The sequence below is a fragment of the Elephantulus edwardii genome, unplaced genomic scaffold, assembly GCF_000299155.1.
Source record: "Elephantulus edwardii isolate Elephantulus edwardi_28Jun2011 unplaced genomic scaffold, EleEdw1.0 scaffold00162, whole genome shotgun sequence".
Classification (NCBI taxonomy): Eukaryota; Metazoa; Chordata; class Mammalia; order Macroscelidea; family Macroscelididae; genus Elephantulus; species Elephantulus edwardii.
Window position 1 is genome coordinate 5,974,294 of NW_006399912.1, and position 15,817 is coordinate 5,990,110.

Genomic DNA, 15,817 nt, shown 5'->3' on the forward strand with positions numbered 1-15,817 from the left:
TCACAAAAGATTATACTATCTCCACAGTGCAGGGAGGATAGAAGGAGAATTGATGCCTTTGAGCTGTGGTACTGGAGAAGAGTGCTGAGGGTACCATGGACTGCTAAGAAAACAAAGAGATTCATCCTGGACAGGGTTAAACTGGGCTGCTCCTTGGAGGCAAGGATTCTGAGACTTTGTCTGACATACTTTGGTCATGTTGTAAGGAGGGACCAGTCCTTGGAGGGGGACATCATGCTTGGGAGGTTGGAGGGACAGCGCAGGAGAGAAAGGCCCTCTGGGAGGTGGATTGATTCGGTGACTGGGGCAATCGGGATGAGTGTGTTAGAGACAATGAGATTGGCACAGGACAGAGCAGAGTTTAGAGCTGTTGTACATAGGGTTGCTATGAGTCGCAAGCGACTCGACGGCACATAACAACAACAACAACCACAGTGCATGAGAACTGCCTTGCCATCAGAATGTCAGTCTTTATGGGGGATGACGTCTTCCTTGAAAACTCTGTCAGAATCAGGATTAAAGCAATGAGCTAATTAAACCAACCCAAGGCCCATGAGGGAATTGACTGCACCTCATACTCTATATCCACCCACAGTTCCTAGGCACTGGCAGGTACTCAACACATAGTTATTGATTGGTTGAACTACCTCACTATCTGTCATGTAATTCAGAATTTTTGTATTAAGCAAGACATTTAATACTAAGAATGACCCATACACAGTGTCCAGGAATAATTATTCTCTTAAAAGAATTTTTGGTGAGAAGGTACAAACTTTTACAACTTACTTTTTAAAAAGGTCTTTGAAACAGTAAACATGATGGTTTCTATGCTTTGAAGGCTCATCTCTTTTCTTCTCCTGCCTGTGTCCCAAAAGGTACGCCAACCACCCATGAAGGTAATGATAAAAAAATAAACTACGCCCTGAATAATGTTGATAATAAAGACAGGGATCAAACTAGCATTCTTTGTAGATTCATTATCAACACATGTGCCATTGTCATTTCCTTTTAGTAGCTAGATGAGAAAACCAAAGCTAAATAGAAAGAGATTCAGAGACTTGGCCAACCCGGAAGTCCCAGCAAATGGCGAAGCCAGGACTCAAAATCTGTTCTGTGTCAGAGAAGGGTTCATGAGCCATTAATCCTGATGTTTTGTCTTTCCAGTCACTTAGCATTGTTAGGTGACATTGAGTCAGCTGTGATTATATTGACCCCATGGACAACAAAACGCTGCCCGGTTCTGGGCCATCTTCACAAACACTGCTATATTTAAGCATCTTGGTGTTGCTCTGCCAATCTACTCATTTGTCACTGACCATCTACTTTACCAAGTACTAGATCTTTCTCCAGGAACTAGACTCTGTTGATAACATGCCCAAAATAGATGAAATGGTGACTTGCCATATTCACCTCTCAGGAACTTTCTAAATGAACTTCTCCCAAGACAGACATGTCTGTTCCTTCAGCAGCCTGTAGCCAACATCACAATTTAAAGCATCAATTCTTCATTTTTTTTTCTTCTTTACAATTTAACACATCAAGTCTTCATCTTTTTTCCTCCCTTAACTTCTTACTCTTTTTCTTCATGGTTTGTCTTAAAACCATGCCCAGCTTTTACATGCATACAACACATGTATGAAGCAAGACGTACTTTCACGTATTTTGGGCATGCTCTCAGAAGTCAGTCCCTGGAGAGGACACCACGCTCAGTAAAGCAGAGGGTCAGGAAGCAAGAGGAGGAACCTCAATTAGATGAACTGACACAGCGTCTGCAACGTGAGCTAAAAAATAGCAAAGCTTGTGAGGGTGACATAGAATCAGACAGCACTTCATCCCCTAGCACAAGGGGTCACTGTGATCTGGAACCAACTCAACAGTACCTAACAAGTTGTAGCGTGGTTTCGGGGAGTCTGATTATTTTTGTTGTTGATTGCTGTTGAGTCAAGCACAACTCATAGCAACTCTATGAACAAAAGACCTAAGGCCTTTCTATAGCTATTGTTGTTTTTCCAAGTTCATAGAGTTTCCAGAGGCATGTGGTTTAGGAAGTGGATGCCGCTCCTGCTTCCAAACCTGCTTTACAACTGGGAGCTCCACCAAACACTGTGCATATGGAGAGACCATTATGACATTTGATATCCCACTGGCACAAGGTTCAGCATCACGGCAAACCCAGATTACCTCAGCACAGCAAACTGACAAAGAGTGATATACAAAGTAGAAGAATGTTCCTCCAAAATAGAATAACACTAGCCTCACTTAAGCAGTGGTTAAGTGTCATCAAGTTGAACTTGACTCAAAGTGACCCTATGAACAAAAGACCTGAATTCTGTTCTATAATTAACATCATTTTTCTGTTCATAGTTTTCAGAGGCATCTGGTTTAGGAAGTAGATGCTACTCCTGCTTCCAAACTTGAATCAATCTGGAAGGGCCTCCAAACACTGTCCATGATGGGGAACCTTTATGGCATTTGACACGACTATGGCACAATGTTCAGCATCACAGCAACTCCAAGTTACTTCAGTACAGAAAAAAAAAAGACTGATGGGAGTCTGATTACCATAGAAAATAAAAATACTGGAGTAAGAAAGACTACATACATATTGCATTATATCTGTTACTCCTTAGCTATGTACACTAAGCAAGATTATGATTACAGCATCACCAACCAAGCATTTCTTTCTCTATGGAATGGAACAATTTGCTTCACTGTACATGTAGCTCAAAACAGCTGGCTTTCTAAAACGTGACACTTTCACATTTTGTCCTAGGTAATTCTTTGTTGTGGGGAGGTATCGATCCTGTGCATTACAGGACTCTGAGCCATCGCTGGCTTCCACCTACTAGATATCAGCAACATTCCCTCCACTTGAGGCATAAGCCAAATTTCAAAATTCATTTTGTTTTTGTTTTTGTTGTTGTTGTTAGGTGTCACTGAGTCATAGATGACTCATAGCAACCCTATGAATAAAAAACCTGAACACTTGTATAACTTTTATTGTTTCTCCACATTTATAGAGTCTCCAGAGGCAAGCTATTTCGGAAATAGTGTCACTCCTGCTTCCAAGCTTGTTTTAATCAGGGAGCTCCAGCAAATGTTGTCCACCATGGGTAACCATTATCGCATTTGACACATCAATGTCACAGTGATTAGCATCACAGTAGCATCAAGTTATCTCTGTACAGCAAATGGACAGACCCGTGTTAGACTACTTAGAAGTATGTTTGACCAAAACCAATTAAAAACAGGCCTGAGGGCTACAGATTAAAATCACCCACCTTTGGCTTGGTAGCATAACTTTCTATCCACTAGGCCAACAGAGCTCACTCATTGTTGTTGTTGTTGTTAAGTGCTGTCGAGTTGTAGACGTTCTTATGAACGAAAGACCTGAACACTTGTATAACTTTCATTTTTCCACATTCATAGGAGGCCAAACACAGTCAACTCACACCCAAAAGCGAGTCAACATTCCAGAACCAGAAAAGAAACTTCTGTAGAATCAGGGCGCTCCAGATAACTTCCAACCTAGATTCCAGCCCCAGACTACTGACCAAATATACTACTGACCAAATGCGTTTTTAAATAGGAGGCCGAATACAATCAAATCACATCCAACATCGAGTCAACATTCCACCCTAATCCTCACCAGAACCAGAAAACAAACTTCTTTAGAATCCGGCCACTCCAAAAGACTTCCAACCTGGATTCTAGCCCAATACAGAGGTGGAAATGAAAAGGTAGAGGAATGAAATCTTTCCTAGTCACCCATCAGTCAAGATAGTATTAAAAAACAGCTAAAAAAAAATCAGCTCAGAGATAATTCCTCTCGTCCAAGGTAACCAAAGAACGGCAGGGTATAATAACACCTGGCACCATGTCAGGCCCCTTCAGGCAGCTGACGTCTGTTGTGACTTCCGTAGAATAGCTCTAAAACAGGGTCATCGTGAAGACAGGCAACGGTGGTCTTGGCAACGCCACTGCTTTCCGCACTTCGACATATTTTAGTTCACACCTGTGAGAGCTAAATATTGGACTCATTGCACCGGCCAGTGTCAGACTGCCTCAAAGCAAGAAAAAGGACAAGGTCACCCACCGCTGTGGGGTCATCCATGGTGACCCATCAAAGCAATCTGTACAAGGCTGATTACAAATATCCCTTTTATGAGCTTTGAAAATAAGAATGAAGCGTGAATCAGAGAAAGCAGAAAGTGTTTATTAATTTCACTCACTTATAATTGAATGGGGAACTCTGGTGGTAGAGGCCATAGGGAACTGCACTCCTAACCCAAAAGGCTGTGCTTCTAGGGCACTTCCAATCCACTGGTGGTTCCACAGGAGAAAGACAGGCAATCTTCTCCCACACTATGTACTTCCTCAGAAAACCAAGAGAGGATCAGCTATGAGCCAGTTTAATTTTGATGGCAAAGTGGTTTGGGGTTGATTTTTTGTTTTGTTTTGTTTTTTCCAAGGGGGGGGGGGGAAAGAAAGAGAGAAGGAGAGGGAGAGAAGGGGGGGGGACAGAGAGAAGAGTAAGAATGAATAGTGGTGGGTAGGAAGGTAGATGCCAGTTTTATTCCTCTGCTCGGATATCTTTGGAAGCAGGAGTGGCATTCACTCCCTAAACAACATGCTTCTGGAAACGATGAACTTTGATAATCAATGACAATAGCTATAGAAAGGCTTAAGGCCTCATAGGGTCACTATGAGCTCTACCTGACTGTAATCAGTAAGAACAGGTGAGATAGCACATGTCTAAGCTACTGATGGGCTCAAGTATGTCTGAGATGATGAGTATGATGCTGGATAGAATAGTGTTCGGATCTGTTGTTCACAGCTAGGACTTACCCTATGAGTCTTCCTTGACTTGACAGCACCCAGCAACGACAGGTGACACAGTAGCTGGGTTAAGTGCATTGGTGGTGCAGTTGGAGAGTTCTCACTTGCCAAGCAGAGAGTCCTCCCAATTTTCCTCACGGGTAGCCACCACCTATCTGCCAACAGAGGCTTGTGTCTTACCATGATGTAAAACTGGTTTCAGCAGAGCATCCAGACCAAAATAGACTAGGGAGAAAAATCACTAGGGTGATTTATTTCCAAAAGTCACCCCATGAACTTCTATGTGTCAAAACTCATCAATTGTGGGAACAGCACAAGACTCAGAAGTATTTCATTCCATTGTTCACAAAGGTCATCACGACTTCTGGGCTGACAGAGTTATCTCAGCTTGAGAGATACCAAGCAAGTGCTTCCCTTTTTCTCCTCCAACTCCAGCTCTCTGCACACTCCATTATAAAATTTTATTTCGTCTTCTTGAGTTGCCCTCTGAAAACTTCGGTTCAGCTCTTTAACTTCAGCACCTTTTACCTTTGTTTTGGCTTCTCAATAGTCTAGTGAGATTTTTAGGGTCTCTTCGGACATTCATTTTGGCTTTTTCTTTCTCCTCTGTCTCTGTAATGACCTTTTGCTCTTGTCGTGGATGGTTTTTTTAATATCACCTCACAACTCACTTGGCCTTTGATCATTGGTGTTCAGTGCTTCAAATCTACACTTACGATGGTTTTTAGATTCATGTGGCATAGACTCAAGATGATATTTTGGTTCTAGTGGACTTGTTTTCATTTTTTTCAGCCTCAGTTTGAACTTGCACGTGAGTAACTGATGGACTGTTCCACAGTCGGCTCTTAACCTCTTTTTAACTGCTGATATTGAGCTTCTCCAACAATGTAGTCAATATGATTCCTACGTAGTCCATCAGGTGAAGTTCACATGTAAAGTCAGCTTTACACTTTTTTAAAAAGTATTTGCAGTGAATAAATTACTGAACATAAAAAATTTGATCATTCTATTTCCAATCGCATTTCTGTCACCAACTCACACCCTTTCTGATTACCATTCTTTCTTCATTGTTTCCAACTTTTGCATTCCAGTCACCAATTCTCATTAACGCATCTTGATTGCATGTTTGACCAACTTCAGACTGTAAGATTTTGTAAAATTTTTTCCATTTCCTCCTCTTTGGCTTTTGTTGTAGTAGTATGTTAGTAAGTCATATTAACACGTCTCCCTGTGCTATATATTTATGTGTGTGTGTGTGGTTGCTGTTAAGTGTCATCGGATCACCTGTGACCCATAGTGACCCTATGCCCAGCAGCTCTGAACCCTGCCCTGTCCTGAGCCAGTCTCTCAAATTTGAGGGCTCAGCCTCAGTTACCGTATCTGCTGGTTCTATTCTCAATGTGCTCTGCTGCACATAGGGTTTTCAAAGGCCTATTATACTTCAGAAGTGTATACAACATATGCATGGTGGCCTAGTGGCAAGAAGCTGTGCTGCAATCCCGAAGGCAAGTGGTTTGAATCTACCAGCTGCTCTGTGGGAGAAGGATGGGCAATTTCCTCCTGGGCAATTAACTGCTCTGAAAATCTGCTAGAGGGTTAGCTATGGGCGGGTTCTGACCCAAAAGTACAAAACAACAACAACAACAACAACAACCATACATATATAAATATGTAATTAATTTACATATACATATCTACATTATCATTTCTATCTTGTTTTTTATATATGTTTATATTTATATTTAAATATCTAGAAATTATACTTATATAATTATATATAACTACATACATGTGAATTATGTATATACACATTTCACATTAATATTGCCATATCACTAGAAAGGTAAGTAATGGCAATAAACAACAAATATAGAAAGAAAACTGAAGACATGAGTGCCTGTTCTGTAGCCCAATTAAAAATAATTGTAAGAATATCATTAATGCTGCTTTGAATAGTTTCAACTAAAATCAACCATGAAGGGTGAAATGAGACTTTTCAAGGAAAAAAAAAGAGCTTCAAGTCAATGAGGTATAAATAGTTAATGAATTTATAATCAGAGCATAAATAGTTTTGCCTTAATGTACTAACACCTCAAGGGGAAAAATGTTCCATGTATTAGCAGCACAGAGTATTGACAATCAATTTGTTTAAAATGTACTTGCTTTCTTTTAAGGTCTAGTCATTTTATTACAAATGGAGAAGTAAAGATATTTAAGCAATTTAGGATGAGATATGCAACTGTAGGGTGAAGAATATGCATTTGTGGCGGTTGCTGGTGGGTTATAAATGCCTGGAGCAACAAAATGTCTGTAAATCATGGTCAAAGTATGCATTACTAAGCTCTCCATTTATCCATTTATTATTTCTATTTGTTCCGTATACTTCAATTAAGCAGCACAAACCTATAAATAAAAAATAATGAGATATATTTCGAAACTGGGTAGTAGTTAATATTGGGGAATACAATTAAATGGCTAAATATCAGTGTTCTGAATCTAGAAGCTGAACCTAAACATATAAAAGTGATATAGTCTGGCACTGAGTGAACCTTCTTATGAACCCCTGAAGTGGTCACCCTGAGCTGCTGTTGTTGTTATGTGCCGTCGAGTCGTTTGCGACTCATAGCGACCCTATGTACAACAGCCCTAAACTCTGCTCTGTCCTGTGCCAATCGCACTGTCTCCGACACTCCCATCCCGAGTACCCCAGTCACTGAATCAATCCACCTCATAGAGGGTCTTCCACTCCTGCGCTGTCCCTCTACTCTACCCAGCATGATGTCCCTCTCTAAAGACCTGTCTCTCCTTGCAACATGTCCAAAGTATGTCAGACGAAGCCCCAGAATCCTTGCCTCCAAGGAGCAGCCTGGTTTAACCCTCTCTAGGATGAATCTGTTTCCTTGGCAGAAAACAAACACCCTGAGCTAGACTTTAAAATTTAAACCAAAAATATCCCCTGAAGTCTTCTTCAAACCTAGCAATAGTTTAGCTTAACAAGCCAACAAATAGCTGCCTTAAATATTATGTGCTCTCAGGAACTAAGTCTATAGGATCAAACTCAGCTACTTGAAAAGTCCAGATTAGAAACTTAATGGGCAGTGGGGTTTTGCTAATGGGGGAGGAACAACATGGAAAGGAGGGTGAGAATGGTTGTAAAACCTGAAGGATATAATCAATGCCACTGAACTGTTCAAACAGCCATTGTGCTGAACTGGAGTTGTGTCCATGGATATTCTCAAGAACTAGGTTGTTGTTGTTGACACAGAGAGAGAGATCAGCTGGCCCAGTGGACAGAAAGCGATGCTACCAAGACAAAGGTGGGTGATTTTAATCTGCGGCCCTCAGGCCTGTCTTTCATTGTTTTTGTTCAGACATATCTCTAGGTTGTATAGCCCTGGTGTACAAGTTGTCATAACGCGGTCACGTGTGGTTGCTGTGAGGCTGAACACTGTGACACTGATGTGTCAAATGCATTAATGGTTGGCTACCCAATGCGGACAGAGAGTGGGGTGGAGCTCCCCGATTAAAACAAGCTTGGAAGGAGGAGTGGCATCCACTTCCGTAATAGCTTGCCTCCGGAAACCCTATGAACCTGGAGAGAGGTTGAAAGGCACCCAAGCGTTGAGGATTCTCCTTCATAGGGTCGCTATGAGTTGCCTGCGACTCGACGGCACTTAACAACAATCACAACAACAATATATTGTTGTGTGCCGCTGAGTTGGAAGGGACCCCTAGCTGACCCTCCAGTCAGTTTTCAGAGGCAGTGAATCACCTGGGAGGAGACTGTTCTGTAGAGCAGCTGGTGCATTTGGACCATGTGCCTTTGGGATTGCGTTGTAACTTCTTCCCACTAGGCCACCAGGGTTCCCTCAACAACAACTATGCAATCGAATGAATTCTTTCTTTACCATGAAATTCTTTCAGCCCAGCATGCTCCCATCAACTCCAGCCTCTTCTGACAGACTTTGGCTCGTAATGCTTTGTTACACTGATCTACAAAGATTCCCTTTGGTTTGCCCAGACGTGGACACTGAGAAGTGTATTTGAGAGAAATTGCCATACTTAGGAGGATGAAACCAGGGAACAATGGCAGGGGAAGATGAGATAAGTGAGGGAAGAAAGTCAATTAAGAGTGACTACTCCAAACTACTTCTGTAAATAGCTGGGCATCATTTTCACTAGGAATTCTGAGAGCCAGCATAGAACACAGCCCCAGTATGAATCTCACTCAAGGAGGCTGAATCTTTATACACCTATGCCCTTCTTCCCTTGTTGAGGGTTGCTAGTGGAGATGGGGGGGGAACACACATTAATTTTACATGCCTTGTGGTGCGAGCATGGGAAAAGTGGATTCGGTGGCCAGGAGTGTCCTCAAGTGAGGAGCTTCAGGTGCTGACATTTGGAGGTGTGCACGCATACTAATAAGAAAGATCTTGGAATGAGGGTATATGTGGGGCAAACGTGGCGATGCCAGTGTCTTGTTGACTTCCAATATCCCTGTGAGGTGAGAAAGGAATTTTAGCTTTTGCAGGATGTGCATAGGGGAAATGAAGAGCCTCTGTGATACTCTGTGGACTGAGCTTTTTAAAGGTCCTGTGGTCATCAAGCACTAGTATATCTAAAGACCACCTATGCTGCTGATCAATGGACAGATGTCCGGGCCCCGCCCCAGAAAGTCTGACTCAGGGGACCTAGTGGAGTTGGTGAGGGGAACCTTGATTACCCTCTGAATGTGTTTCACTGAGGTCTTTCAGGTCTATGGTATAGAAGGAATGGGTAGAGTATGTTACCAGGACCCCACTGTATTTCTTCCCTTTGGGTCATTGTTCTTGTAGGTGCCCTCGAGTTGACCACACTATAGCAACCATATGAACACTTGGGCCCACTGATGCTGTTTAGAGTACCAATCCATCTGGTTGAGGGTCTTCCTCTCTCTTGTTGATCCTCCATCTTTTAAAGGGACCTTATGCCCAAAGTATGTGAAATGAAGCTCCGTTATCCTTGTCTCAAGGAACAGTCTGGCTGCACTTTCTCCAACACACATCTGCTCATTCTGTTGACAGTCCATGAGATATTAAGTAACTCTTCTCCGACACTACAACTCAAAGGAATTGATTCTTTTTGTCATCCTTATTCATTGTTCAACTCTCAGATGCATAGCAAGTGATTGAAAAGACCATGGCCTGAATCAAGTGTGCCTTAATCTTTAAAACTGACATCAAAGCTCTTTAGTAGCTTGGAGAGGTCCTTGACAGCAGACTTTCCAAACAATCAACATCCTTGGTTCTAGCAGTCAAAAGGTCAAAAGATGAATTGCTGGGGAAGTCAGTTTTTAAGGACCTCACCACCACCACCACCACCACCACACACCCTACCTCACACATACACAAATCCCTTAAGAACCAGGAATCTGAATTTTCAAGTGCTCCTCACACACACACACACACACACACCCCATCCCCACCACATGCTGCTGTCCAAGTATTCCAAATATCTGGTGCTGGACCCCAGGGAATTGAATCTAACATCAAAATGATTTGTATATAGAGGTGAAAGTGAGAAGGGTGGGAGTCTAATGCTATCTAAGATCTAGGGCGTTGACACATGCGTATTTGTCCTCTTTTGGAAAATACAATCACTTACCACACTCTCAAATTGGCAGGAAGGCATTGTTCAGAGAGATTTTGGAGGTCTGGGGGTCTAGTGGGTAAGAAGTGGCACTGCCAACCCCAAAACACATGGTTCAAACATACTAGCTGCTCTGAGGGAGAAAGATCTGAAGAACGTGCAATCTCCTCCCATGGAATTTACAACCTCTGAAAATCCACAGGAGGTCAGCCGCGAGTCCGTTCCAACTTGACAGCACATAACAACAATCATATACTAGAGATACATTCAAATATATTTTGCAACGAACCCACGGATACACCAGGAAAGAGCCATTTCAGAGTCTCTGGAGCTGTCATGACAACTAAGAAACACTCCCTGTCATGCAGTAGAAAGAATAATAAATTAGGTTTCTGGAGACTCAAGTTCTAGCCCCAGACAAGCAACGTGACCCTAGCTGCACCAGTTCCTTCATATCCAAGGCTTACCTGGCTGACAGGTAGAAGGATAATGTGTGATCAAGTGAAAACACCTTTGCAGCTTGGGGTGGCAGACAACATGAAGCATGCACCAAACACCTACATGATTGGCCTTTTTAGAGCACACAAAGAGACAGGGATCCTCAAGGCACTGTGGAAGGAAGAGGTATTTTGCCTCAGAAGGACTGGCATTTGCCCCCAAAGTTATCTTACCATGGACAAAAGGAGAAGCAGAAGTAAAGTGCAAACCAAATGCCTCTGGTAGCAGGCAAAATGTTCTTCCATCTCTATTTTTAGTTTAAGATGGATTTCACAGATGTCAGCAGCCACGAATAGACTAGCAAGAGGCAAGGGGCAGCCAAGTTGAGGGACTGTCAATGAAAGGGCCATCGGTCTATTTGATTTCACTACCTCTTCTTGCTTTCATTCATCTGTGGGCAAAAACTCCAACACTGGCTTGCCTGCCGTTATTCCGCAAGGCAATTAAGCAACTTGGCAATAAAAGCAACCACACACTTCTTCTTTTCCTGGAGTAGTTCACGGAGAATACAGAACAGCCCGGGACAGATGTTGAGCCAAAATGTAAGTACTTATTCTGAACACACTTATTAACAAGGCTCCGCGCTGCCTGAGTGCTTTACTCAGTCTTTACTCTCTCTTCTTCCAGAATCTTTCTTCATCGGTATTTTGTCTTGCTCTGCTCTGTCTTCATACCCTCCTGACCCTTATTTAGAAACATAGTCAAGGTCTTTGTTATCAGTGCTCTACCCTCAACGCTTCCTGAGCCTTCAGTTTAGGGCTGCCTGTGCTGTACCTCCAGCATCAAGATTTCTGAAGCCTGTTGTTGGTAGTTACCATAGAGCCACTCACAACCACCTAAGACACGAGGACTCACTGCTTGCTGGAAACTGGAACTGACTCACAGCTGATCTTCCTGTGAGCTGCCTAGGATATAAATCACATCTGAGGAGAACGCTCACCTTTCTCACATAGACCTGCTGGGGGATTTGAACCATTAGAAATGTGGCCTTTAAGTGAGCAGTAAAACTTCACACAGACTCTGCCACTGCAATTCTGCACTATCTTCACCATCACTGGTAAACCCCCCTGGCTCTGAGGACTGACTCTCCACTTCATCATCTGTTCACTCCTTATTAATCTTTCAAGATGCAGTTCAAATGTCAACTTCCTTTTGAAAAAAAAAAACCAAACCATCCAGTTTCTCCCGGCTGAATCAGCTGCTACTTTCCTAAGGAATTGGGTCCGTGTTAACCACATACCTATGGAGCTGTGGTTTCTCAACTTTCCCCCACGGGGCACGTCTGGCCATGTCTGGAGACACCCTTGGTTCTTGTGACAGGAGACGGAGTGCTACTGAAAAGTCCTGGAGCTCTAATTCTGAAAGTAAGCCAATGAAAACCATTTGGATCCCCAAAGTCTAATTCTCAACTGATGGGAATGGCATAGGATCTGTCAGTATTTTGTTTCCTTGTGTGTGGGGTTATCATGACTTGAGGCATCTGGTAAAAAGATGCCAGAGCTTTGCTGCTAAATGCATGAGGCCTGGAAACCAAACCAAATCCTTCGCCATCAAGTCAACTTTGACCCATGGTAGCCCCACATAGATGGGATAGCCTCACTCCCCTGCACATGTTCACGATTCTAATCAAGCCCCAAATGCCAAGGGGACCAAGACTGAGAAATTCTGCTTTATCATAACACTTAAAAAAGTTGTGGTGTTTCCATGGTGGAATTCTTGTCTTGTATCCAAGAGAGGAGGGTTCAATCCCCAGTCAATGACTCTGGTGTGCAGACACCATTCCACCTGCCATTGAAGGTTTATATATTTCTATCAGGCAAAACAAGTTTCAAAAGAGTACCCAGACCAAGTCAGACCAGGAAGAAAGGCCTGGAGATCCACTTCTGAAAACCAGCCTATGAAAACTCTTTCGATTCCAACAGTCCAATCTGCCAGCAATCATGGGAACAGCACTGGATCTGTCATTTTTTGCTTCATTATGCTTGGTACTGTCAGGAGTTAGGACCTACTGGCTTACTGGCTACCAAATAATAACACTGTAACATTTAATACCCCACCACAGTGTCCCTAACAATGGACAAGTAACAATGATATCTTCCTAATTAGACTATGTACTTCTTAAAGGCATAGATAGTCAAATTTGTCATTGTCCTCCCAGCATTAACAGGTGCCCAGCCCATATAGATGCTCAATAAACATTGGCAGAATCACTGAATAAGTGAGTGGGTGCCCAGATGGGCTTATGAAACATTATCCAAGAAACTGAATTCCTGGAAGGCAGGACGGCTTCTTAAATGGTTATTGTATTAGAAAACCTCAGCTGCATGGTGTTTTGTGTTTTTCTCTCTTCCCTTTCCCTTTCCAAGAATAAACTGGAACAAAAAAAAAGTTTCTGAATTTGAAGTCACATGGCTCTTTTTACACAGCAAGCTTGTCTGTTGCTATATATACTTTTCATACCACTGATTATTAAGGAACGGCTTACTAGATTTCTATCATTATGAACCACACAGGAATGGAGGAAGTGGGGGGGGAGGACATATGGAAATGGGGAACCTGAGGAGGAGACAGGAAGTGTCCTGTTACATTGAGAGGATAGCAATCAAGGTAAAAAAAATATGTACCTTTTGTAGAATGATTTGGACATATTGTAAGGAGAGACAGGTCCTTGGAGAGGGTCATCATGCTTGGGAGGGTGGAGGGACAGCGCAGAGGGGAAGACCCTCTATGAGGTGGACTGATTCAGTGACTGGGGTAATCGGGATGGGTGTGTCAGAGGCAATGTGATTCGCACAGGATAGAGCAGGGTTTAGGGCTGTTGTACATAGGGTCGCTATGAGTCGCAAGAGACTCGACGGCACATAACAACAACAACATTGTAGAATGGATACTAATTTTCTCTGTAAACTTACACTAAACTGACAATAAAAAGGTTAAAACAAATACAAAGGAATAAGGTAGTAATGGTTCAGTGGTGGAACGTCCGGCTTCCATGTGGGAGACTGGAGTTGGTCCATGCCAAAGGACCCCATGTGCACCCACTGCCATCTGTCAGTGGAGTCGTGTGTAGCTCTGATGCTAAATAGGCTTCAGTGGAGCTTCCACAACAGAAAAGACTAGGAAGAAAGGTCTGGTGATCTTCCCATAACGAAACAATGAAAATACAAGGAAGCAAGCAGTCTGTGCTACAAAAGATGGTAAGAGCAGGCTGCATTCTGTTTTGTTCCGTGGTGCCTGTGGGCACCCTAAGTCAGGGCTGACTCAATGAGAGATGACAACTACCAAAATACCCCTCCCAAAGTTCCTGGGGGAACACAGAGGGAAGACCCCTCCCATAGTTCCTCGGGGAACACGGAATACCCCTCCCGTTGTTCCTGGGGGAACAGAGAGGGAATACCCCTTCCCTAGTTACTGGGGGGACATAGAGGGGAATAGTTCCTGGGGGGACCCCAACAACCCCAAATTTCTTGGCTCCTTTTTTCCATGCAATTTTCATTTAAGCGCGGCTGTGTGCATGATATCTTCATCCAAGCCGCTGCACGCCTGACTGGGGTGGACGCGCCTCGCCAGCAGCTCAGCCTGCCGTGTGAGGGCCAACACGTTTCTCAGAAAGGACATTCAAATGTCAGATGGAATGATTTACACTGCATGTCAATAAAAAGTACTCCAAGGTTCACCGAGTCAATAAAGCTTATTAGAACCATCGTAGGGCTGAGTAGCAATATACCCTGATGGAGACCTCTGAAGCCAGCCGCCATCAGAAGGCAAATGGCATTAGGTACGCCATTCTGGAGGGAGAAAGAAAATAGGAAGCTTCCATTATTTTGAAACTTCTTGCTAACTTAGCAGCAAGTTAAAACTTGACTGGGTATTCATTTACTTAAGATATCATAGATTGAGAGGAACCCTGATTGTACAGTGGTTACAGCATTTGGTTGCTAACTAAAAAGGTCAGTGGTTCAAACCCACCAGCTGCTCTGTGGGACGAAGATGTTCATGTTGGCAGCCATAAAAATTTATAGCACTGGAAACATTTTTGGGCCACTCTGCCCTGACACGCAGGGTTGAAATGAGTCAGAATCAATGTGACAGCAATAGGTTCAGTGTGTGTGTGTGTGTGTCTGCACACGCACGCACACATGTGTGGACTGTTCAGAATTCCATGAGGCACCCCACCTGGTCCTGCCATCTAGGCACCAACACCACTCTTAATTCCCTAGAAGAAAGAGTCAAGTTAGAGAAGAGAAGCTACTCATCTATCTATCTATCTATCTATCTATCTATCTATCTATCTATCTATCACCTTCCTTCCTTCCTTCCTTATCTACCTACCTACTTATGATCGGTCTATCAATCCACCTTTTCCTGTACTACTCTACCGATTCATACATGAACCAACACACCCATCCTTCCACCCTAACGACCATTATCCTTTTACTTGTTTACGCTTTTATCCATCCATCTGCCTATACATCCATTCATACATCCATTCACTCACTCATTAGTTCGTCTGCCCCGCCATCATTCCAGCCAGCCATCTATCTAGCCACTCATTCTAAACACTTGAGTGACTCTATTTCCAGGTAGTTGTTCTAGATTTAAGATATAAATACTGAGAAGAAGAAAACAAATTTACCTCTTAACCTCCTTATGTTTATAGGCAATTACTCTTTGAGGGACAAAAGATAAACATAGCATAAAATCCCATTTTTATACTTGTAATATTTGTCCAGTTTCACTTGCCCCTTTGCTCGAATATAAGTCTTGATCCATTAATGTAAGCTCAACAGTAAGAATAATGTCTTGTCTCCCAGAATCCTATGACTGTTTTAATTCCCCCCAGGTCAGGGCT